The sequence below is a fragment of the Ovis aries genome, chromosome 23, assembly GCF_016772045.2.
Source record: "Ovis aries strain OAR_USU_Benz2616 breed Rambouillet chromosome 23, ARS-UI_Ramb_v3.0, whole genome shotgun sequence".
Taxonomy (NCBI): domain Eukaryota; kingdom Metazoa; phylum Chordata; class Mammalia; order Artiodactyla; family Bovidae; genus Ovis; species Ovis aries.
Genome location: NC_056076.1, coordinates 45,293,749 through 45,321,029, shown reverse-complemented (window position 1 = coordinate 45,321,029; position 27,281 = coordinate 45,293,749). Strand labels below are relative to the sequence as shown.

Here is a 27,281-nt window from a genome sequence, read left to right as displayed (position 1 = left end):
TTTGACCTTCTGCACCTCTTCTGTGCAAAGGATCTTTCAGCATTATTGGCCTGGGGAACATCAGCTTGATGTCTCTCACCACTTCAATGACTTACAGAATAAAGGAAACTTTAAGATATAAAATAAAAACATCTTTGCTTTTCCTTTAAAAATCTAAGCTACTACCCTAGCTGACCTTAAAACTACTATTAGTGGCATTAGATGAAGTGCTATTTCTAGTAACATTCTTTTTTTCTTAGAAAGGATCATATTTAACTTTCTTCCATCAAATGGTCAAGTATTTCACAATATAAAAAGGATCAAGTTACCAAATAATACCCAGAGATGCATGTAAGTGCCTATTGGATAGTAATGAGCATTTTATCTACACCACAGACTTGAGGTGATGGGTACACAAAATGTGGTATATACAAGCAATGAGATAGTATTCAGCCTTAAAAAGGAAGGAAATTCTAACACATGCTACAACACTGACACACCTTAAAGACATTATGCAAAGTGAAATAAGAGGCACCAAAGGACAGCTACAGTATGATTCCACTTATATAAGGTACCTTAGGTAGTCAAATTCATAGTGACAGAAAGTAGAATACTGGTTACCTGGGACTTGAGGAGGGATGGGAAATGGGGTTTTACTGTCTAATGAATACAGAGTGTTAATTTAGGATGATGAAAAGCTCAGAGATGGATTGTGGTAATGGCTGCAAAACAACATGAATATACTTGAAGCCAATGAACTGCATGCTTAAAAGTGGTCAAGCAAAAACAAAAACAAAAAAAAAAAAGAGAAAGAAATCAACATATCTTGCTGTGGTCCACAGAGTTTGGCCTTAGAGGGTGGAGTTGTAAGGGCAAAAAATTGTGTAAACCTAGGGTCAATATTAGTACCACAAATGAAGACTTATCTTGGTCTTGTGAATTGGTGACTTTGGTCTCTTCCATGACCTATTTCTATCTTGAAAGGCTGTTGACTCCTGGACTGTGTGGCCCTATAACCATCTGATCACCAAGTGACTGCCTGAACCCAATCCTGAGAATTTATACCACCTTAATTTTCAGGACTTAAATAAAGAATACGAAACACAGAATCAGGATGAAACAAGCAAAATGACTGAGACAATCTATTAGTCAGGAACTAGCACCATTGTCCTCTTGTGGCTTGAACTCATCCCCACCCTCACTACACTGCTTATCATGGAGTAAGCACTTAATAAATATTGGTTGAATATTGGGGGGGGGGTGGAACATGGTCAAAATGGTAAATTTCATGTTATGCATATTTTACCAGACAAAAAACAAACAGCAACTTTAGATGACCGATATATGGAAATCCCATAGATAATAAGGGTGGGACATTAAGAAAGAAAAAAGAGTAATATATTAAAGAATATCAGGTAAATCTCTATTCAGATTTTTTAAAAGCATTTTTCTTTAATACAGGAGTTTTGTGAAAGAACTCAGCAGTTTTAAAAGTGAGAGCTAAGGGGAAAAATTTTAAATCTAAGGTTTTAACATGTTACATTTTGAATGTATATGAAGACCTAATGTATATAAGCACATGGCTAAGTAATATTGTAGATATAAATTCAAAAAGTGTTTGTCCCTCTCTGCAAGTAATTTATTATCTTATAGTAAGGTATACCCATGAGTAACTCAGAGACAATAAAAACTGTCCTAACAAAAGAAAGGACACTCCCAAGCTCATTCTACGAGGCTGCCATCACCTTGATACCACAATCAGACAAAGATATCATAAAAAAAAATTATAGGCCAATATCACTGATAAACATAGACTCAAAAATCCTTAACAAAATACTAGCAAACCGAATCCAACAACACATTAAAGGATCATACACCATGATCAAATGAGATTAATCCCAGAGATGAAAAGATTCTTCAACATCCATAAATCAATCAATGTGATATACCATATTAACAAACTGAAAAACTAAAACCATATGATCATCTCAGTCGATGCAGAAAAGCTTTGACAAAATTCAGCACCCATTTATGATAAAAACTCTCTAGAAAGTGGGCAGAGAAGGAAGCTACCTCGACATGATAGAGGTCATATATGACAAACACACAGCAAACATCATTCTCAGTGGTGAAAAGATGAAAGCATTTCTTCTAAGATTAGGAAAAAGACAAAGATATCCACTCTCAGCACTATTATTCAACACAGTTTTGGAAGTCTTAGCCATGGCAGTCAGAAAAGAAAAAGAAATAAAAGGAATTCCCTGGTGGCTCAGACGGTAAAGCATCTGTCTACAGTGTGGGAGACCTGGGTTCGATCCCTGGGTCGGGAAGTTCCATGGAGAAGGAAATGGCAACCCACTCCAGTACTCTTGCCTAGAAAATCCCATGGATGGAATAGCCTGGTAGGCTGCAGTCCATGGGGTCGCTAAGAGTCGGATGCGACTGAGTGACTTCACTTATGTTGTAAGGGAAGTAAAACCATCTCTGTCTGTAGATGACATGATACTAAACAGAAAATCCTAAAGATGCTACCAGAAAACTACTAGAGCTCATCAATAAATTTGATAAAGTTGCAGAATACAAAATCAATACACAGGGACTTCCCTGGTGGTCCAGTGGTTAAAAATCTGCCTTCCAGTGCAGGGGATGCAGGTTCAATCCCTGATGGGAGAACTAAGATCCCACATGTCACAGGGCAACTAAGCACACAGTGCAATTGTTGAGCCCACATGCTCTGGAGCCACACACAACGGCGAGAGAGAAGCCCACATGCCACAATGAGTGATCTCACATGCAGCAGCTAAGATGCAAAAGAGTCCAAAGAAAAGATTCATATACAGAAATCTCTGGCACTGCAATACCCTAAAATTGAGAGACAGTGAGAAAAATTAAGGAAATCATCCCATTCATCATGACATCAAAAAGAATAAAATATCTAGGAATAAACCTACCTAAAGAGACAAATTGGAGAAGAAAATGGCAACCCACTCCAGTACTCTTGCCTGGGAAATCTCATGGACAGAGGAGCCTGGTGGGCTAAAGTCCATGGAGTCACGAAAGGGTCAGGCATGACTCAGTGACTAAACAACAACAAAGAGGCAAAAACCTATACTCAAAAATCTGTAAGATAACTGAAGAAAGAAATCAAAGATGATGCAAACAGATAGATATACTATGTTCTAAGACTGGAAGAATCACAGATTCAGTTCAATCTCTATCAAATTACCAATAGCATTTTTTTTTTTTTTTTACAGAATTAGAGTAAAAACTTTTTGTAATTTGTATGGAAACACTAAAGACCCAGAATGGCCAAGGCAGTCTTGAGAAAGGAAAACAGAGTGTGAGGAATCTGGCTCCCTGACTTCAGACTATGCTACAAAGCTACAGTAATCAAAACAGTATGGTACTGGCACAAAAGAGAAATACAGATCAATGGAACAGGATAGGAAACCCAGAGATAAATCCACACATCTATGGTCACCTAATCTATGACAAAGGAGACAAGAATATACAATGGACAAAAGACAGTTTCTTCAATAAGTGGAGCTGGGGAAATATTCAGATTCCCTTAGAATCAAAAGCCCAGACTTTTGTGGGCCTTGATCAAGGATGTGGAGTTGATTGACCCAATACATTAGACTCTACATTAAACTCAAGTCAGCAATGTGTAGAAGATAGAAATTAGCACATTCTCTAATACCATACATAAAGATAAACTCAAAAAGAATTAAAAACCTACATGTAAGGACAGATACTATAAAACTCTTAGAGGAAAACATAGGCAGAACACTCCCTGACATAAATTGCAGCAAGACCTTTTTGATCTATTTCTGAGGGTAATGAAAATAAAAACAAAAATCAACAAATGGAACCTAATTATACTTGAAAGCTTTTGCACAGAAAAGGAAACAAAACAAAAAGAAAGCCCACAGAAAGGGGGAAAGAAATATTTGAAAATGAAGCAACCAACAAGGGATTAACCTCCAAAATATACAAACAACTCATTCACCTCAATATCAAAAAACTAAACAATCCAATCAAATAATGAACAGAAGACATAAATAGACATTTATCCAAAGAAGGCATACAGATAACCAAGAGGCACATGAAAATACACTCAACACTGGAAGCCCCACAGATTATTAGAGAAATAAAAATCAAAACTACAATGAGGGTTAGGGTAGGGGTAGGATGTATTGGGAGACTGGAATTGACATATACATACTACTACACACAACATAACTAGTAAGATACATAACTAGTTGTTATGCTACATAACTAGTTGTTGTGCTACGTAAGTAGTAGCACAACATAACTTGTGCTACAGTATAGCACAAGGAACTCTATTCAATATTCTGGAAGTCCTATATGGGAATAGAATCTTAAGAAAGTGCATATTTGTCTATGTATGTATAACTGACTGATTTTCTATACAATAGGAACTAACACAACACTGTAAATCAACTATACTCCAATAAAAATTAATTATAAAAACCCACTAAGAGTGATATATGAAGTGTAAATACGGAGCTCTGGAGGCATGTGGAAAGAAAGTATTAAATCTGATTAAAAATCCATTCCCTCTTCTTCACACCTACTCTACTTCTTCTATCCCTGAGATCCAAATCAAGCTCCACTGCCTCCGAGGAGCCATTCTTCATTGTTCCAACCCACTGTGGTCCAACTTTGTGCTTTCTCTACAACCATGCGTGTTACTCACTCAGTCATGTCAGACTCTTTACAACCCCAAGGACTGTAGCCCACCAGGCTCCTCTGTCCATGGGCTTCTACAGGCAGGAATATTGGTCTGGGATGCCATTCCCTTCTTCAGGGGATCTTCCCAACTCAGGGATGGAAACTAGGTCTCCTGCATTGCAGGCAGATTCTTTACCATCTAAGCCCCCAGGGAATCCACTACAATCATACTTAAGTAACTATTCAGAGCCTTGCCCTTTTCCCTCAGTGGTTTTAGGTAGACTTTATAAAATGGCCAATATATATTTTTGTGTATTCTCACACATTCCCCCTATTTTGTTAGAGCCATCAGTTGCTTTGGAGATGACTAGAACTGTTAAAACAAGAATACAAATAAATAGAGAAAATTAGATTTTGAGTCCCATATTGATAAAAAGTTGTTTGTTTTCAGAATCAGCCTTGGTTAAGAGAGACAGGTTTTACTAAATTCCAGAATCTTCCCTTAAGATCAGAAACCAAGCTTGGCAAACTCAGCAGCAAAACTTTACCCTAACTCTTACTGTAGATATTAGAGACAGTAGGGAAGTTTCTATTAGGTAAGATAAGAATAAAGCATTCTAGGCAAAGAGAGAAGGATTTTGTGTGGATACCCCCAGGGTGAAAATATAGTCAGATTCCCTTAGAATCAAAAGCCCAGGCTTTTGTGGGCCTTGATCAAGGATGTGGCGTTAATTGACCCAACACATTAGCCTGAGTCTTCTAGAACACTCAGGCTGATGCTGCTCTGTTCCTCTACACCTAAGATGGTTGGCGAAATCGCAACTAGAGGAGCCCAAGAGCAAGCACTCTGTCTCTATATGACTTGTGCTTTGCATGAAGAGGTCCTCTGAGTTCCCATAGACTCTAATGTGGGGTGAACACGAAGATAATGAGCCCTACAACACTAGGTTAGATGAGTAGGATTTTTTAAAAAAAAGTACAAACACTTCTTCATGGTTATACTGGTAACAATATATTTTGATGGTGTGAAGGAAGCACAGGATCCATCACAACAAACAAACAAAAAATGACACAAAACCCAGGTGGGATTAGCCGTAGTGGGCAGACACCAGTACAATGTGTTCAGGAACCAGAAGAGACCAGCCTCACTCTGTGATCAGCAGGGAAGATAACAAGCAGGTCAGTTCCCTCTCCCTCCACATGGCGTGTAAACCCTCCATGAACACATCCAACCATCTTGGGAAAGGAACATAGAGGTGCTTCTTGTGAAAAGAAATATCCCTGATTGAACATTTATGCTTCACACTCACCGAATATCTGTCCAAATTATACCTCAGATGCTATTCTAAAATGAAAAAGGTTGAATTGTATTTAATTAGAAAATTTAAATCCGATTACCACTTGATCAGATTAAGGAGAACAGTTGTAGAAAAGAACTCTATTCCGCCATTCTCTGACCCATTTATCTTAGAGTATGTAAACATCCATCCTTTCTCCCCTGTTTAACACAGGAAGTTGGGGCAATGTTACACTATGTATGCCATAGGGGTTCCCTAAGTAAACACCACATGAAGAAACAAAGGAAGAAAATATGGATTTCATTTCTTCCTTTCCTCTCTTTCCACCAAAGTCAAAATAAGTCATAAAACAGATTTCTTCAAAAATAACATAATTCACAGAGAGCCTTCTGGAAAGAGAACTGGCATTAGGAAAGTCACAGGGCTTAGTCCTTAGAATATTGGTGCTGCTGGCTATGGACAGTTTTCCTGCCAAGCTTTCTGTCAATAAGTCGAAGTAAATATCTAGCTGAACTAGTAAGTGCCCCAAAAGTAATAAGCAAAGTTTTCAGTCTTCAAAAATGTCTGACTGTCTCTTTCTTATAGAAGAAAAGCCCTACAATGGCTCATAAATGCATATTTCCCTTGGGGAACTAATATTTTTCCAAGGTCAAACTTGAGTTTTCTTAAAGATTAGCACAGCAACTTTTATGAGAAAGTCATTCTTTTTTTTGGTTTGTTTTCTTTCCTAATCTATTACCTTGAAATTCACTTTGCTTCGAGAAGTCATTAAATATATCCACCACCACCACCCCCTACCACATTTTTTTTTCCTTATTAGAGCTTTTAGCAGGGGAAAAAAAAAAAACTATAGCAAAGGCTTCCCTGGTGGCTCAGTTTAAAGAATCCACCCTCAGTGCAGAAGACCTGGGTTCAATCCCTGGGTTGGGAAGATCCCCTGAAGGAGGGTATGGCAAACCACTCCAGTATTCTTGCCTGGAGAATTCCCATGGACAGAGGAGCCTGGAGGGCTACAGTCCATGGGGTCGAAGAGAGTCACACACGACCAAGCGACTTTCACTCACTCACACAACCTAGAGCAAGTTGTAGGCAAAGTAGAAGACAATCTTAAAAGTCAGCAAACAGCCCAGATACCTCTTAATGAGAAAGTTGACAGACTGACTGGCTTTTCCTTGCTGTATATGATGAGGTACGTGAGGCTATTAACAATAAAACTCTGCAAAAAGTATTGTAGCAAGCAGGTCAGAGACTTCCCTGGTGGTCTAAGACTCTGGGCTCCCATTGCAGGGGGCCTAGGTTCAAGCCCTAGTTGAGGAACCAGATCCCACAGGCCACAACTAATGTCCTGCACGCTGCAACAAAGATGGAGGATCCTGCATGTCGCAAGTAAGACCCAGCATAGCCAAGTAAATAACTATTTTCTTTAGAAAGACGGGTGAGTGTTGATTGTCTGTCTGAAGTTCATAAATGACTAATAACGGAATTGTATTAAAGATACAGGAATTACTACAGCCATACTACCCTGAACATGTCTGATCTTGTCTGATCTCATAAGGATACAGGCAGTACTCAGTTTTTAACCTGTTACAGAGGTATACAGAAATTCATTATATTCAGTATCCCATAAAAATATCCTCGTCCTTTATGAAGACACTCAAATTTCATCCCGTTCATAAAGCCTTCCCTGACCAGACTAGCCCACACCAATAACTCCCTTCCCTGAACTCCAAGAGCATTTATTGCCTTTAGCACTCACTGGGTGTAAGCCATTAATTTTTTTTTTTTTTTTAACAAACATGGTGCACTAGATAATAAAATCCTCCAGGGTAGGGATCACATTAAATTCATCTTGTCCCTAGTACCTAGCCTGGAGCCTTATCCAAAGCCCATAAGGGTTCAATAAATGTTTGTTGTTAATGATGATATGTTGTAGGCGCATCTGAAACATAATCTGGATAAACACAATACAGGAAAAGTGCAAATCATCATCTAATGAACACACAAGCCAAGAAATCAATATGAGAGAGCTGTCTGAACAGCAAGTGAAAGACAAAGTAATGCCCTTCTCCTTGCCCCAACATCCAATATGGTGATGGATTATGTTACATAAAATTATTGATGAAGACCAATGTAGGCACAATGATTTCTAAACACTAGCAAGAAATATTAGATACAAAATGTAACATTACAACATAGGCAACTGCACTGAGAGGCAGAATATGGACAAATAGATTCAGTTGGTGAAGAATCTCTTTGCAGATAAGTAACTTCAAGCCTAATGAAAACATGGTGCTTTCATTTCCTCCTCTATCTTTCCAGCCCAGAAACTGAGATGCCAATTCTCACAAGATATGTCAAATGAGCATCATTTGCCCCTTAAACAAAAGAACAGGAAGGCAAAGTGGGGCATTCAACCTTTGCCAAAACAAACCTAACCCTTCCAAACAAGTTATGTTCTCACAATGTGAGTCAGGTTGGATAAATTCATACAATTCTCATTTACGGTATACAAAGAGAGCAGAACAATCTACTTACCTCTAGTTTGAATTATTGTCTTCTTTCATAGGTTTTGACTTATTAACTTAGTAGTAGAAAGTTCGGGCCAAATCTGTTCCGGCAGTGAATCTTATCTTGCCTTTCTCTGCCACTCTTGTTTACCTTTTCTCTACTAACACCCTTTCTTTCATCCTGGAAGCAGAGGGACTCTTTAGGAAGAAGGCTCTGCCAATTTTTAGTTTTTTGTTTTTTGAACCTGTAGGTAACATACTCAGCAATAGCATTGGTCTAACTGACGTGAAGCAGTGAAAAACTCCATCAGACCAATGCTAATGTGCTTGGGCCCCAGGCCAAGATTTGAGGCAAAAGGGGAGCAAGTGGGGACCACAAGTTAATGTTCCTCCACTACTCAACTTGTATGTAATTTGTTGTTATATGGACAACTGAAATAAGATGATAATTAAACTGACCGTTTCAACAGAACATTGATAATGACATGACTCATTTTTAATAGAGTTTACTAGTTCTTTGGCTTAAATAACCAACCAACAATATCTGAACTAGAGCTCCCCACCTCATCCACTACTATGCTTTCCAGATGCCTATAAAATTTCCAATGGGTTGAAGAACTTGCAAAACAAATCGGTTATATAGACACCGATCTAATGACCTGGTTTTCTCCACTATTATTAATCTTTTGGGTGCATTAAATCCACTAGCTAAAGGAAATGAGGACTTAATTCCATGGCTAACTGATGTATAGCAGTAATAATTTCTACAAACAATCCGGCTTCCTCCATATTCAAGGAAAACCAAAACCAGCTCATTTCTTTGAAATAGTTGGTCTGAGGCATATTTTTGTGTAAACACAAAGTAGTCCTAAACTTAGTTATGTGAGAACCCTTCATTATAGGATACAGAGTTTTCCTTCTAGATCCCGAAGACATGGAATTAGAAACGATTCATGTACTCACAGTCATTCATGCCCTGTTGGCCCAGTGGATTGACGTGTCCAAAGTCTCTTCCTTATCTGTGGTTAGTGGGAATATTTCAATGATACGTACTCGTGTCCAGAAATACCCAAGAAGAAAACTGGAACAGGCCTAAATAGAAGTACAGAGGAAGTCTTTTAAGCATAGTTGTTTCTTAGGATGATGGAACGTGTTGTCACTTCAGTGACGTTTGACTTTTTGTGACCCTACAGACTGTAGACTGCCAAGCCCCTCCGTCCAGGGGATTCCCCAGGCAAGACTACTGTAGCAGGCTGCCATGCCCTCCTCCAGGCGATCTTCCTGACTCAGGGATCGAACCTGCATCTCTTATGTCTCCAGCATTGGCAGGCAGATTCTTTACCACTAGCACCACCTGGGAGGCCCGTGATGATGCAGGCAGCTTGCAAAATGGTGAGTTGGGCAATGGCTGGAGCAGCACAAGGAAACACTATGGGACAGAAAGTGGGAACCTCCACTAGATGGAGCTAGCATACACCTATGGCACCCAAGGTACTATTATCAAGGCAAAGCAGGGAGGTGTGTGTGTGCGTGTATGTGTGTGTGTGTTGTGTTAGTTGCTCAGTCGTGCCTGACTCTTTGCAACTCCATGGACTGAAGCCAAGTGGGCTCCTCTATCCGTGGAATTCTCTAGGCAAGAATACTGGAGTGGATAGCCATTCCCTGCTCCAGGGGATCTTCTGGACACAGGGACAGAACCCAGATCTCCTGCATGGTGGGCAGATTCTTTATCATCTGACCCCCTAGGGAAGGTGACCTGTGAATTAAAGTGAGTATATGTGAGTATTTCATACCTCCTTAGGTTTGACTTTATGCTGAAGGTATAGAGTGGGGTGGTACACACATGTGTTTTATTATGAGCATGATTGCTTATGGGTATAGATAGATGTGTGGGTGTGAACATGCACATATACACATATATACCTCTGTATTTATGGACACATATGCACATATATATGTTAGATTATATAGATAAATGTTGATAAAAGTAGAGATATAGATTGTGGACCATTACTACAATAAATGGAAGTCATGCTGGAGGAAGGAAGCTAGCTTTTGCTGAATGTGTACTGTGTGCTAGGCCTTTTCATACACTTTCTCATTTAACCTTCACAATAGTTGTGAAAAGTGGCTATTATTACTCCCATCTTTACCAAAGAGGAAATTTGATGAATGTTATGCAGAACTTGCCCAGGATCACACAGCTAGGAAATTACAGGGCCTAGATTAAAAACCGGTTCTGCTGAACTTCAAAAATCTAAATATAGTCTTCAAAACCGTAATATAGTCACACTTCCTATCACATAGACTTGCAATAGTTTCTTGCAATGTGCAAACTAAGTCCAGGGAATATGGTTTGTGGTATGTTTTCACAAATAATATTGACTTGTACATTATACAAAATTAAAATAACATATATGCAAAAGTTTGATCTATGCTGGAACATAAATATATATATATATAAAGTTGAATAAATACCACATTTCACTTTTTGCTTTTTCACCCCAGGATAATTATTGAAGAATGCCATCATAGGAATATGCACAAGAATGAATTCTGGTATATGATTTAATTAAAATAAGTTATTTAAAAGAATATTAAGCTTGTTTTCAAGTGGATATATCAAATCCACATGCATACATAATCAAATGCATTCACCATTTGCAAAAGAATATATTAGCATTGGGGTAACAATACAAATTCCATTTACACTGCCTCTTTATGCTGTAGGAAAAGCCATTTCCACTGAGATGCATGAAGCATATCTAAACTTGACCCACTTCACAATGCTCTGTCATTGAAGATTTTTCAGCCTTTGGGCACCAGCCTCTTGGCTTATTTTTCTCTTGTTCAGAAAGTGTGCTGTTTCCAAATAGATGGAGAAATACCATGTTCTTGGGCTGGAAGAATCAATATAATGAAAATGAGTATACTACCCAAAGCAATCTATAGATTCAATGCAATCCCTATCAAACTACCAAAGGTATTTTTCACAGAACTAGAATGAAACATGTCACAATTTGTATGGAAACACAAAACCCCAAATAGCCAAAGAAATCTTGAGAAAGAAGGATGGAACTGAAGGAATCAACCTTTTAACATCAGACTATACTACAAAGCTACAGTCATCAAGATAGTATGGTACTGGAACAAAGACAGAAATACAGATCAATGCAACAAATAGAAAGTCCAGAGATAAATCCATGTACCTATGAACACCTTATCTTTGACAACAGAGGCAAAAATATACAATGGAGAAAAGACAGTCTCTTCAACAAGTGCTGCTGGGGAATCTGGCCAACTACATGTAAAAGAATGAAAGTAGAACACTTTCTCACACTGTACACAAAAGTAAACTCAAAATGGATTAAAAAACCTAAATGTGAGACCAGAAACTATAAAACTCTTGGAGGAAAGCATAGGCAGAACACTCAAGTACATAAATCACAGCAAGATCCTCTATGCCTCATCTCTTAGAATAATGGGAATAAAAGCAAAAATAAACAAATGGGACCTAATTAAACTTAAAAAGTTTTGTACAATGAAGGAAACCATAAGCAAGGTGAAAAGACAGCCCCCAGAATGTGAGAAAATAAGAGCAAATGAAACACCTGACAAAGAATTAATCTCCAAAATATACAAGCAGCTCATGCAGCTCAATACCAGGGAAACAAACAATGCAATCAGAAAGTGGGCCAAAGACCTAAACAGACATTTCTCCAAAGAAGACATGCAGATGGCTAATAAACAAAAGATGCTCAACATCACTCATTATTAGAGAAATGTAAATCAGAACCACAATGAAGTATCATCTCATGCCAGTCAGAATGGCCATCATCAAAAAGTCTACAAAAAATAAATGTTGGAGAGGATGTGGAGAAAAAGTAATCCTCTTACACTGTTGGTGGGAATGCAAACTGGTACAGCAACTATGCAGAACAGTGTGGGGCTTCTTTAAAAAGCTGGGAATAGAACTGCCATGTGACCCAGCAATCCCTCAGCTGGGCATACACACCAAGGAAACCAGAACTGAAAGAGATGCATGAATGCCAGTGTTCACTGCAGCACTATTTACAATAGCTAGGACATGGAAACAACCTAGATGTCCATTGGTAGATGAATGGATAGGGAAGTTGTTGTACATATACACATGGAATATTATTCAGCTATAAAATAAAGAATGCATCTGAGTTAGTTCTAATGAGGTGGATGAACCTGGAGCCTATTACACAGAGTGAAGTAAGTCAGAAAGAGAAAGACAAATACTGTATATTAACACATATATATGGAATTTAGAAAGATGGTAATGACGATCCTACATACAGGACAGCAAAGAAGACACAGATGCAAAGAACAGACTTTTGGACTCAGTGGGAGAAAGTGAGGGTGGGATGATTTGAGAGAATAGCACTGAGATGTGTATTTTACCATATGTAAAACAGATGACCAGTTTGATGGTCATGAAAGTTTGATGTATGAAGACGAGCCCCCAAAGCCGGTGCTCTGGGACAACCCAGAGGGATGGGGTAGGGAGGGAGGTGGGAGGAGGGATTCAGGATGGGCGGACACATGTATACCTGTGGCCAATTCATGCTGATGTATGGCAAACACCATTACAATATTGCAAAGCAATTATCCTCCAATTAAAATAAATAAATTAAAAGAGAAAGTATGTTGTTCTATAAGTTGCATTTTTGTAGACTGATTTAAAAATGTATTGCATATTGAGAACGGCAGTTTCTGGTAAATAGTAAGTGCTGAATGAAAGTCAACAGTGTTGATGATGATAACTATATGGAGAAGAAAGAAGAGGAAACAGAGGAGGGAGACCTGAAAGGAGATGCAAAGACTAAGAAGAGGACATTTTAAGAAAAAGAAGAGGAAGAAGAGGCAGGTGGCTTGAAGACAGATACAGGATACAACTGGAAATACACAATTTTTGTTTTCTTAACATCAGAGCTTCCCCATAAAGATACAAAAATATCATCTGAAATTATACAGAATTTAGATAGCTGTGCTGTACCCTGCAAATTACTCCATTCTTTACCTTCAACTCCATGCAACTCTCCTCTTTTGTTGTTTTGGTCTAAGATTGGTTGCTGTTCTATAGGAGGAAGCTGCTGTGTGTTGAGCCCCTGGCCAGAATCAGGCGACTAAGAAGAGAGAGGCAGCATTTCCCCCACATGTGCTGCGGTCCCTTGGAGAGTATATCAGCTGTGTGGTTTGCAAATAGACTACTTGGTACTATAATAAAGGTTAACTTTGACCTCTGAACCCAGGTGGAGGTCATGGAAGCTCCTCCTAGACAAGTCAAAGTGAAATAGACTTTCTCTGATGTTTCTGTTCTCTAATTAACAGCATCAGAAAAAAGTTATAACTCAGGCAGGGCAGGGGGAGGAAGGAAAATATTTTCAGTTATCTTGGAAGGTAAAATTTCTTAAGCAGATTTTTGTCACATCAGTTCTCAGTCTTTGTTTCTTCCTTTGTGTTGAGGAATGTTGGAAATTGAATTGATAATAAAATAATAGTGATAAAAAGACTAACATTTATTGAATACTTATCATATGTAGAGTACTGCTTTCCAAGCTTTATACTAGTTTATACACAGTACAGTCTCATCCAGTAGGTGCCATATTACAGATGAGAATTTAAATAATTTGGCTAAAGTCACATAGGTAGTAGGTAGCAGAGCTAAAATGCAAACCAAGGGCTAGCTGAAAATGAAACCCTCTGTAGACCACCAGACTATATTCGGATAAGCTACAAGATGCCTCCTTCACTGCCACACACAGTCAGTATATATGATTAAGGCTTCTCTTTGCTTTTTAAAACAGTTACCCCCGTGGATTATTACCTCTGTAAATAAAGCCCTATTTTAATTTGTGTTAAAGTTGAGAGAAGTGATACTTTCTCATGAGGGGAGTGATACTTACTTTGATCTGAGAGTCTAAAATAGCCATTTTTTCCTGAACATTTCTACTTGGTAGATCTTAGGTCTTAGCATAAAACTTCAGCATCCTTCCCTAGGACAACACTTGGAGGTTACCTGCAAGGATTATCTGGGGAGGTGAGATGTGCAGTAGTGAAAAGGAAGATGTCTGACTATGTTGGGCTTTCATGTCTGCCATTCTGAGACATTCATGCTTACATGATCTGCAGTATACTTTAAGTTAAGGGAGAAGCCCAATGCTTAATTTGCTTCCAGAAGGTAATTTCCTGAGCTTTTAGAGAAATGTAGCAAATTGTCTCAAGAGCAGTGGGCATGGTGGCCACTAATTAGTAATTGTCTCAAGAAGTGGAATGAATAACTATCTCAATATTTCCACTACTGTCTCCTGCTATCTTCTTGACCAAACTAGGATAGCAAGATGAATGAGGAAACTGAGGCCCCTAGATGTCCAAGGTCACACCTTTAGTCTCTACAAAACCAGAACCTAGGTTTCTTATCTCCAGTCAAAACTAATCTTTGATTCAGGGTGTCAATAGTGAAAGATGCCTTGCTGCAAAAAGAAGGGGAGGGATCCTAATTAGTCAAGGCATTTAGGAAACTCAGCATTCTCTATCATCCTTCAGAAATTAAAATGTATGTTTTACATATTAACTTCTTTCCTAAATTCTGCTGTAAAATTTAAAGACTTGGTTTCACCCACAAATTCTGTACACTTCGATCACAGGTGTTTTTTTCTTTTTAAACACTTGTCAATATCCAGAGGCACTAGTATTTCTCAAAATCCATTTTAAATAGTATACTACAAAGCAATTCAGAGGGAGTCCTGGAAATGCTTCTTATTAAAAATAATGGTCGATATCATAATGATAGTAATTGACTTTTATTGGTATTTCATGTTCATGCTATCTTACCTTGGAATACCATCATATCTTCCCAACAGGTCTCTCCCTAGCTCTTTCTATCTGATTGATTCTCTGGACTCCTTCTATATGTGCCTTTTCTAAAGCACTTTCACTATGCCCTCCTCCCACTCTATCATCACAACGTATACTATTCTCGGCATAAAATCCAACTTCTCAGTCTGGCATTTCAGTCTTTCTCTTTCTCCAGGTTCCCTCTCCATTGTCCTCCAAGACAAGCCCTGTGGTTGAAAAATTGACACATTTTCCGATCCTCAAATTGGGCACAAACTTCCTCACTTCCCCTACCTTTTCTCCTCTCTCCATTTGCGCGGGTGTGTTTCTCGATAGAGCATTGGTTCCTTTGAGAGCAGAGGCTGTGATCTGCTCATCATCATTTCCCTCACAGAACCTGACCCTAGGTCTTACACCAAGGATCTTGTGACAACTTCAGCTGGCCACCTGTACTGCCTTCATCCTGTCTTAGCATCTCTCAGACAACAAATGTCCACAACCAGAGTCACACCTGACCTGTGGTTTTATTTTTAGACTTTGACTATGGTGACAAAGTTTTACTATGAAGAAAGTTAGAAATAGGTAACTTCCTGGTGGCTCAGACAGTAAAGAGTCTGCCTGTGGTGTGGAAGAGCTGGCTTCAATCCCTGGGTTGGGAAGATCTCCTGGAGAAGGCAATGGCAACCCAGTCCAGTATTCTTGCCTGGAAAATCCCATGGATGGAGGAGCCTGGCGGGCTACAGTCCATGGGTTCGCAAAGAGTCAGACACAACTGAGCAGCTTCACTTTCTTTCTTAGAAATACGTTAAGTGATTGTACTTAAGGGGAAAATGCTCTCTCTATTTTAGTTGTCTTTTTAAAAAATTGTTGAAATTCTAGACCTTCAAGCTCAAGTTTGTATGTTGGTTGAAAGAACAACTTAGGTGTCCATGAGCTTGTGTCAAGTACATATTCTGCCTTCCATATAGTTACATCTCTACCTTGTTACAGATGTAGCTGTTTGCAGAGGGATCCACGGCTATGAAGACAGAGGCTGAGATTGGACAGACAGTCTACAGTCAAAGATCTGGCTTTGGGTTCCAGTTTTATAACTGACTTCTGAGTGACCTTGGGAAAAGCCACCTTCCCTTCTTGGGCAGCAGTTCCCTTGGCTGTAAAATAAGAAGTGTAATATTTGAATTCACAGGGTTATTGTGGAAATTAACTGCAGTAATTGCTATAAAATACCTTGTAGATTCTAAGGGACTCTGCGAATGTTAATTATTATTAAAGAAATATTCTGGGCATTGCCAGGTTTTTGTTGCTTGTCTGTTTGCATAAGGCAATACTAGAGGTATTTCCAACTACCCTTGAGTAATTTCTGTCATGAAATGTATGATTCTCTTGCATGCGTGCATGCTCAGTCCCTTCAGTGGTATCCAACTCTGTGATCCCATGGACCATAGCCTTCCAGGCTCTTCTGTCCATGGGGTTTTCCCAGCAAGAATACTAGAGTGGGTTGCCGTGCCCTCCTCCAGGGCATCTTCCTGACCCAGGGATTAAACTTGTGTTTTCTGCATTGCAGGGAGATTCTTTACCACTGAGTTACCTGGGAGGCCTCTTAAGTCTGTAGAAATGCTCCATGTTCCAGTTTTAATTCTGTCTATATTTACATGCAGCAGGCTCAACTTCTTAACCAAAAATTCTCTTTTTATTGTTTGAAGTCTGCTGTTCAAACTTTTGACTCGATGAAGTATTATGGATAAACTTGCCATTTTAGATGCTGATATCAACTTTGGACTTTCAACTACACACACACACACACACACACACACACACACACACACACATACACCATTAGGTTTATTTTCCTTTCTCTTTCCTTCCTTCTATCCCTCCTAACTTTCTCTTCCATCCTTATTATTTTTTCTTTCCTCCAATTAAAGTATAGAAATATTCACTTCAGAGAAGAGCACATGAATCTTTGCCCAGAGTGACTCTTTTATTTCTCTCCTGCCTGAAACACTTGTAAAGCCTCACCATTTTCTCCAGAGCATTCAGATAATCTCTTGTAGATAAAATGGGCCCAACTCTGTGTTATTTACCAATTAAGTCCCAGAGCAGACTATGAAGTTAAGGCACAATCTGCTATGCAGGGGACTTGATTACTGAAGAACATCCCCCAGGCGTTCCATGACCTATAGAGGTAATACATTTTCTCTGATATGATGGGAATTATTGACTCACTGAACCAGAACGCTCTGAAAGTCGACTTAAAGACCCTTATTTCCAGAATGGATTGAAAAGCCAACAGTCTCTGGTTTCCTGCATACTCACAGTTTGCAGATTATTGATCTGATAATTAATCAACTCAGTATCCTCAGTATTAGCTCAATGTATGTGCAAAACCCCTTCGTGAAACTTGAGTTGAAGAACACCCCAAATCTGCACCTCACAGAAGCTGCTTATAGTGCTCAACTGCTCAAATTATTTTTGTCTTTGAAGTGTAGCAATTCAGCCTTCCTTAAAACACACAAGGTCAAGGAAAGTAATACTGCCTAGGAAGTAAGTAAATTGCCACAGACATACAATTATAAATAAGAAAGGCCTATAAAAACAATATAATCATGGAATTTTCAAGTTGAAATAAAATGCAATAAAATTGTTTACAATTTATTGCCTATTAAGGCTAGCCTTGGAGGATTACAGACAAGGGTCCTTATAAAGTTAAGTTCATGTTTGTGTGTGTATGTGCCTGTACTAAATTTTTTCCCAAAGGATTATTGTTGGAACGTGTTTCATTGAGAATTCTCATGTCACAGCCTCTCAGAAAAGTATGTTCTCTAGTGACTAGCATAAGCCACATGGAATATTTTGTGGGGAAGTTCAGAACTTAATCTTATCCCTATCTGGCCTATTAGAATTGTCTTCTAAACATTGATATAAAGATCAATTCTGTTTTGAATGACTACTATGTCACATATGTAGATAAAACAATACATCTTGCTCCTCTATTTCCATGGTCTTTCCGTCCCTCCCAGCCTCTCCAAATTGTCTTCCTGTCTCACACTTTGATGGTGGTCCTTCTGCTACAAGTAGAAGTCTGAGTCAGCACCCATGCTCTAAACCATGGCTCTTCCTCTCAGCTCTTCTTCTCTGGGAAGGTCCCTCTCTCTTCCCATATCCCTGTCTCCTTAGAGGGGTTCTATAACAGATTCCCTTGCTGAGATCTCAAGGATTCACTTATATGAAGTGATCACTTTAATATTTGTGGAATAAATTAATGAATAGGTCCAGCCAGTAATCTACATATTAACGCTTTGCTCTCTGATGTATTCCATAGTACCTTCATGTTTTTAATACATGAAAGATTCAAAAGATTTATAAACTCACAGAGTTGGTTCTCTAGTGCTAGGATTTTAGCTTCAATGTAAGCAGTGAGATCTTAGCCCTGTGTCTTTGAATGGCACCTACTCAATCTATTTTTCCATCAAGGGTTCATAAGCGCCACAAAGGCAATGACCTTTTCTCTACTTCTGTGTTTAACCCCCACAGCCCTCATTATATTACTCTGTTCAACAAATGCCAATGTCCAGCTCTTTCTACTCCTTCAATCTCCAGATAATTTGGTCGACTATAACAAAATGTTTTGCAGCTTACAACATGAAGTTGTTAAAGATTCTTTGTCAGGTAATTGATAAAAGAACATTCCAGCCTATCCTTCACATCCCCTGGCTCCAAGTATATGCTACCTATACTTATACACCTCATACCTAAAACACCATTAGCCTGTTAACATGAGAATATCACCCATTGCAGATGAATGGTAATGCAGATCTCTGACCCTCCAAGCTGCCTGACAGTTCGTGCCACCAGGGGATGTTCTGGGCCCCCTGATGCTAGGATATGGGAGTACTGGCATACTGGGGAACAGGATCTTGAGATGGAGTGGTCTCCAAGCCCAGCACCGAGTGCCAGCCCCCAGTTCTCGCCTTGTTTTGATCATGGTCAGGACCATAATTATGCCTCAATACCTACATCTCATGGGCTTCCCAGGTGGTGCTATGTAAAGATCCTGCCTGCCAATGCAGGAGACGACATGAGAGATGCAGATTTGACCCCTGGGTCGGGAAGATCCCCTTGAGGAGGGCACGGCAACCCACTCCAGCATTTTTGCCTGGAGAATTCCCATGGACAGAGGAGCCTGGTGGTCTACAGTTCATAGGGTTGCGAAGAATTGGACACAACTGAAGCAACTTCGGAGAAGGCAATGGCACCCCATTCTAGTACTCTTGCCTGGAAAATCCCATGGATGGAGGAGCCTGGTGGGCAGCAATCCAGGGGGTCCCTAAGAGCTGGACACGACTGAGGGACTTCACTTTCACTTTTCACTTTCATACATTGGAGAAGGAAATGGCAATCCACTCCAGTGTTCTTGCCTGGAGAATCCCAGGGATGGGGGAGCCTGGTGGGCTGCCATCTATGGGGTCACACAGAGTCAGACATGACAGAAGCAGCTTAGCAGCAGCAGCAGCAGAAGCAACTTAGCACACATGCACACACCTACATCTTATCAAGGTGGTCTGGGCAAAGCTCATGGGACTGCTACCCAAGGCAAGTTATCTCCTCTCGGCAAACCACTCCCTACTTCTCACTTCTCCTTGCCTCACATTTTCTCCTCATGCAAAATTAGTATAGATGGCGCATATGGTAGAGAGGATTTCTGGAAAGTAATAGGGTAGATGCCTTACTGGTAAAGGTGTTTTAAAACCTCAAGTAGAGGTTTAAAAAGTGGAAGTAGCTTTTAATTGATGCAAATGTATTGATTGAATTTGGCTCACTGATACAAAATCATGGCTTATATGTCCAATAAAATTTGCCTTGACATCAGCCAGTCAATCTGAATATAAGGCAATGATTCATTGATTATCTTTCTTGTATCATGAAGGCCAATTTGCATTTAGATTTTTAGTCATAATAAAGTTTTAGTATTTGCCTTACTTTAGAGAGTGTTATTCGGAGAAGGCAATGGCACCCCACTCCAGTACTCTTGCCTGGAAAATCCCATGGATGGAGGAGCCTGGTAGGCTGCAGTCCATGAGGTCACCAAGAGACGGACATGACTAAACGACTTCACTTTCACCTTTCACTTTTATCCATTGGAGAAGGAAATGGCAACCCACTTCAGTGTTCTTGCCTGGAGAATCCCAGGGTTGGGGAAGCCTGGTGGGCTGCCATCTATGGGGTCGCACAGAGTTGGACATGACTGAAGAGACTTAGCAGCAGCAGCAGCAGCAGCAGAGAGTGTTATTAATAAGACAAAATAAGATTGCACACTTAATGCCATTGCTTTTAAACCTACCCTTACACAAAACCTAAACCCACCACCACCATAAAGTGCCCTCAGGGGATCATCAACCCTCCATCAGACCTGTCAGAATTTTCCACAGTCAATACAGAGCAGCACTTGCAAGCCCTGACATCACATACAGTGAAGGTAGAGCAAACCATCAGGTAGACCAGACGGTTTCCATTCTACAACCCATCAAACCTGAGCAGTTAGAATAGATTTTGGAACTCCCTCCCATATAGGCTTCCCTGGTGGCTCAGAGGTTAAAGCGTCTGCCTCCAATGCGGGAGACCTGGGTTCGACCCCTGGGTCGGGATGATCCCCTGGAGAAGGAAATGGCAACCCACTCCAGTATTCTTGCCTGGAGAATCCCATGGATGGAGGAGCCTGGTAGGCTATAGTCCACAGGGTCACAAAGAGTCGGACACGACTGAGCGACTTCATCTTCACCTTCACCTTCACCCACATGCACAGATAAAGCTGTAAATATGCCCTCTTGTTCTACTGATGGGAGCCTCAGGAGGCTGATAATCATTTGTCCCAAACAAACTTGTTTGAACTCTTGGTGGATTCCCTTTAGTTTTTCATTACCATTCTGGAATAATATGCAAATAATTAGGTGACAGCATGCCCTCTGGACATTATTAAATATATCACAATTATCACATGTAGTGTATTCTATGTGCATACAAGTCCCTTCAGGATAGTGCATATTCTCAACCCCAACCAAAAATAAAACCAAAAAGAGAGGGAATTATTAACACCCACTCTTCAAGTGCCATAAAACCAAATTTCAGATTGTGGAACTAAACATTTGTGACTCTGGCATCTATACAGGCTGATTGGAGAATTCATTCACTATGGTGTTTAACACACTCATTCTCTCAGGTGAAATACTGCGGGCAAAACTGCATAATTTATTAGGCTTGTACGGCGAGGCGGAATAATTAGATCCTCTCCTTGTACAAAGCTACATTTTATGATGATCTTTTTAATGTTGTAATCTAAATTGAGGTTGGAGTTGAAGCATGGAGGGGGGTTGAAAGTAAACTGATTGGGAGATGCTCTATATGAACTAACAGCTGTACAATTATGTCCTGAAAAGTAGGATCCTATTCTTAAAGGCTTTCAAATAATCTGTATTATTAGGTAACAAGTACCTCAAATGTTTTAATAGCAATAACATGATTATACATCTCTCTCTCTCTCTCTCCATATATATATATATATATATATATATATATATGTATATATATGTTGTGTTTTATTGTGAGTGGGGAGGAAAAGAAAAAGGTCAGAAGCCAGTAATGTCCTCCATGAACAGGTAGAAAAGAATTTCCAAATGTTGGCAAGAGGTGACAAAATAAGAAAAAAGATCTGCCTTACCTCACAGTTCCTCTTGAGCCTTAAAACGATGATTTAGAGAAAAGTAGCCAGTGTCACCAAAGAGACAATTTGGAATAAGAATTTGAGATCCTTCTCAGGTGATCAAGGCAAAGAAGGCCGCGAATATGGAGGCCACACGATGTCCAGGTGTTTGCTAAACTGGCTCGCTCGGTCCGTCCTCACTGTACCAGCACTGAGCACTAAAGTGGGCCCGTCATTCTAGGAGATTTGCTTTTAAAGTGCCTCCCCTTAGACTGCTTTCCTTAGCATCTCGTTCTCCTTCAGTGATCAAGTGGTGCATGAAGATAGGGTTGTTTTCCCATTGGAGATTTGCTTCTTGTTAAGTAGCCAGACAGCCCATCTCAGGGGCCCAAGAAAGAACCATTGGAAGATAATTCTTCCTGCAGTCACTCTGGTTCTGCTTGGCTGCCACCCTGCCACGTTGTTTCCTCCTTTTATTTTTCCTTTGCACATTACTGAGAGGTTAAATTTTTACAAATCTTATAAGACATTTTTGTCTTTGAGCAGATAGAAGATAAGGAGGGCTCATACACCTGGCCCTCTCAGGATGGAAAACTCCATTTGAGAAACTAATTTGCCATCTTGAAGGTTGATCCATGAGCATACCTGGCTGTGAAATCCAGGTGGGAGAATCAAGTTCAAAGAAAAGGTCATGAGAAACCCTTCCCATGAGATCTGGTCCCTTTCTCTTTGAGAGCAGACCAAAGTCAAATTCCTTCACTATGTCTTTTTTCTGAACTCAAGTGCCTAGAATTCCAGTTTTCATCACCCTCATTTCATTCTCTTCCTCTTCATTATCATGATCACAGAAAGAAACAAACGTAATTTTTATTCCCTAACATTGAGTAGAATAATTTGCCTTAAGCATAGGGTAAAAACTAAGGCTCACTTGTATTCTCTGTTTCCTTTGAACATCACATAATTGGTCCCTAGATTTCCCTGAAATCTTAGATTTTATTCTGAAAACCTTACATTAGCTATGACTTTATCCTAAGGATCAACTCCCTTTAAGCCTCAATATCTATCCCTTGCTTTTAGAAATGAAACTGTTTTTCCAAAGGCTCAGCATGTTGTCCTTTGGGCTTTTGCCATATCTTAGCAACCACTCTGTTGGGGAACCTTACAAACAAAACTAGGCTTTGGAGTCTGGGCACATATAAAAAGATATGTTGCAATAATAAACATTTTAGTTTCTTTGTTTAAACCAGCAATAACAGCTTTTAGTAACTGCTGAGGTCTTGCCCTTTGTTCTGATTAAAGAAAAGAGATTCTTTAAATTTAGTGTATTTCCAGGTTAATTTGCTCTTGCATTTAAGAAATCTCTACTTGATAGTTCAATATTAGATCCACATTTAGAAGAGATGTATGGTCTCAATTGGCAATTATAGATGAAGTTTTTTGTTATCTTTATGGAATTTCCTAATTTTCTTCAGGAATTATACATCCTCATTTTGAAAATCATTCCTTTCAAAGAAATCTAATAGCTTTATGAGGCCATTCACTTTAATCTCAGCATTCCTGCCAGACTGGCAGAGAGAAAAGTATCAAATATTTTATAAGTGAATGAAAGAAGAAAACAATGTCTAGTCATGTATGATTCAATGCAGCGTTTTCTTTTAGTCAATAATCCCTTTACCAAAGGGAACCAGGGCCCCATGGAGATGTGGCTGATTTTAGAATTGGGGCAGGAAATATACAAGATAAGCCTAGAGAATTTCACAGCTCTTAAAAATAGAAGGAAAATGAAGACTTGATGAAACTGGTAGACACAAAACTTATAGAGCCCTTCTCGCATTTGTTGTTTCTCAAGTATTTTAGCTCAAAATAATCAATATGCCCAAGTGCCATATTCTGAAGTGGCATGCTCTGAACCCTTTCATAGTAAGTAAGTATTTGCTGACTGCAAATCAAAAAAATTATCATTTTGAAGTGCCATCTTCTCTTATTCTATGCAACAGCAACAAACCATTTCTCGATCAGATTGTGATGTGGAATGAAAAGTGGATTTTACATAACAACTGGCAATGACCAGCTCAGTGATTGAACTGAGAAGAAGCTCCAAAGCACTTCCCAAAGCCAAACTTCCACCAAAAAAAGGTCATGGTCATTGTTGGTCTGCTTCTGATCTGATCAAACACAGCTTTCTGAATCCCAGCAAAACCATTACATCTGAAAAGTAGCTCAGTAAATCAATGAGATGCTCAGAAAACTGCAACACCTACAGCCAGAATTGGTCAACAGAAAGGGCCCAGTTCTCCACGACAATGCCCAATCACACGTCACACAACCAAGGCTGCAAAAGTTGAACAAATTAGGCTATGAAGTTTTGCCTCATCCACCATACGCACTTGACCTCTCACCAACTGACTACCACTTCTTCAATATCTTGACAACTTTTTGCAGGGAAAATGCTTCCACAACCAGAAGTAGTCAGAAAATACTTTCCAAGAGTTCCTCTAATCCTGAAACAAGGGGTTTTATGCAATAGGAATAAACTAACTTATTAATATTTCTCTTTGGCAAAAATGTGTTGAATGTAAGGTTCCTATTTTGATTAATAAAGGTTCCTATTTCAATCCAAAACTGAAATTACTTTTTCATCAATCTCATAAATGAATACATAAGTGTATGGAATAGACAGATCACCCATGCAGAACAATTCCACACAACTTATGTGGATAGTCAGCCCCTTAGAAGGCAGAACAGAACTCTCCATTCTTCAAGTGTGGGCTGCTCATAGTGTATGCCCTCTTGGGGCATGAACAAGGGTTCATGAGCAACGTATGAACAAGGTACAAAGAGTACTTTTCCAGTTGATAAATCTTACAAATATTATCTCAGACATCAAAAATGTCATCTTGATTTCATGTACCCCTGATATAAAGTGATGAGAATGGCACTTTACCTCTGTGATCTTTCTCCAAAAGCGGGACACTCACATTCCCACTCTAATCATGGGGAAAAACATCAGACAACCCCCAATTAAGAGACATTCTGCAAAGTTCCTGACCAGTAGCCTTCAAAGCTGTCAAGGTCAAAAATGTAAAGTCTGACTTTTTGTCACAGGGAAGAGGAACCTAAGAAGACATGATAAGTAAATGTAATGTGGTGTCCTGGATTGTATCCTAGAGAAAGAAAGTCAAAACTAAGGAAGTCTGAATACAAGTATAATGATGGATCAATATTGGCTCATTAATTGTGACAAATGTACTATACTGGCATTAGAGGCAATGATGGGGGGAATGTATATAGAATATATGGGAACTCTACCTTTGCAATTTTTCTATCAATCCAAAACTCTTTTAAAAAATAAAAAGCTTATTTATTTTTTTAGAAAACATCCACCTACTACTTCCCAGGCAACACCTAAGTGCATGTATAGACTAGTATTCAAAAAATGTTTGCTAAATATATGAAAATAACATTTGTCCTTAGTCTCCATAAATTTACCATAGTGCATCAACTTCCATCCAAGAGTTCTTCTTTTATTTAATAACTTTGAGAGTGGTATTGGAATATGAAAAAAGCAAATTCTATAGTGGAAAACTCAGAAGTAATTTTTTAGTAATGCATATTGACATTACTCACAATTTCCATCACAATAGAATTTTAAAAATGAAAATATTAATGAGACTACATGTTTTATTTTCAAAATACTTTCACATGTATTTGCAATGTCAATTCCTTCAATAATAAATTGAAAAAGGCAAGGTAGGCATTACTCTGCATTTTGAACATCAAAAATCTTGAGGCAAAGAGACAGTATATGATGTATTCAAGGTGGAAAAGAGCCTTATAATCTACATATTGGCAATAATTAGGTTGTGAATTGAGCAAGCTGGCTAGCTTTCCTGGGGTTAAGTTTCCCTGTTTGAAAAATGAAGGAAATTTCCATGGTAGAGGAAAGTTCCTGTATAATACACCCCCTGTCCAACTCCAAGCACATAGAATATAATAAATTTATTTATTTAAAAATAAATATGGAACTGTATTAAATATTAAGGAAAAAACCCAAGGACCAAAAAGGAAAGGAAATTACAGGTATAGGCAGAGGCTGAAGTCTCATGGTCACCAATGGGATGAGACTAGTTGTATGTGGAGGACCCAGCTAAAGTCCTCAAATGGGAATGTGTGCTCCAAAATGAGCTCAGGCTGTGATAGAAATTAGAATATCCCATCTTGTCTGTCCAGGTGGCTTCCAGAAACATGATTCTTTCCCAAAGCCTGCCGCCAAAGTCAAGTTTCTCACGTGAGCCTGATTTCCAGGCTGTTACTTGTACATACACTGAGAGCAGAGCTGAGACCTCCTGTGGAGCCAGATGGCACGAGAGGCACAGGCTGAGGCCATCATGAGATGGCTTCCGGAAAAGGGTGCCGAAGGGAACTTTTCAAGAGATGAGTGAAACCAAAAAACTGGGTGAATTCCAATTCTAGGAAAAATAAATAATGAAAGAAATCTTAAAAGATCCTTTAATATCAATATCCTTGAACTTCTCAAAGAAATAAGAGCGGAGAATGGGAAACTTGAGAGTAGATCCAATACTAGGCTAACATAAACAAAGAAATTGAAACATGAAAGATAGAATTGAGGAAAGTTCCTGGTGTGGAAGCAAAGAGATAAAGTGATAGTAAATAAAAGAGAAACTGAGCTGAAGGCTAAGAAGTATCAATATAAGCCAAAATAAGAATTTCATAAGAAAAATATAAAGAATTAAGGAGAGGGTCTAAAAGAGCTAAATAATGGCTGAAAATTTCCAAAGTTTCTAAAAGAGTCTTCCAATTTGGGAGACCCATGTTGTACACAGCAAGAGAAATAAAAAATACAGTCCACATATAGACTGTAAAACCCATGAGAAGAGATAAATTACCTAAAAAGAACAGCATCTGTTTGACAGCTCATTTTTTCATTAATAAAAGAATTCGTTCAAAGTGTCATGGGAAAATAATTGTGAATATAGAATGTTATGCCTTCAAGAGTAAGTGTGAAATGAAGACATCTTTAGACATTTAAGGACTAAGTTTATTACTATCAGATCCTCACTGCAAGAATTATTAAAGGCTATAATTCATCAAAAAGAATAATAAATTCAGAACTAAGGAGTGGGATTCAAGAAAGTTGGTGAGCAAAGAAGTTGAATATAGTGATGGTAAAAACACATAGATGTTTACTGTAAATAATAAAGAAAATTTTCTTTTGTGTTT

The 27,281-nt window shown here is 39.0% G+C and overlaps 1 protein-coding gene across 3 annotated transcripts in view; it reads right to left on the bottom strand.

Annotated features, from left to right (window-relative positions):
* Nucleotides 1-22,265, bottom strand: part of SLC14A2 (solute carrier family 14 member 2) — a 495,406-nt gene extending 473,141 nt beyond the window's left edge. For 2 of the 3 annotated variants that reach the window (XM_027961051.3, XM_027961053.3), the window contains exons 1-2: nucleotides 22,059-22,265; nucleotides 9,443-9,571 (exon numbers count right to left, since the gene is read on the bottom strand). The gene's annotated coding sequence lies outside the window, so the exon portion shown is untranslated. Of the gene's footprint in view, nucleotides 1-8,507; nucleotides 8,661-9,442; nucleotides 9,572-22,058 lie in introns of all 3 variants that reach the window. The other variant, XM_042239672.2, reaches the window with a different exon arrangement.
* Nucleotides 22,266-27,281: the final 5,016 nt, after the last annotated feature.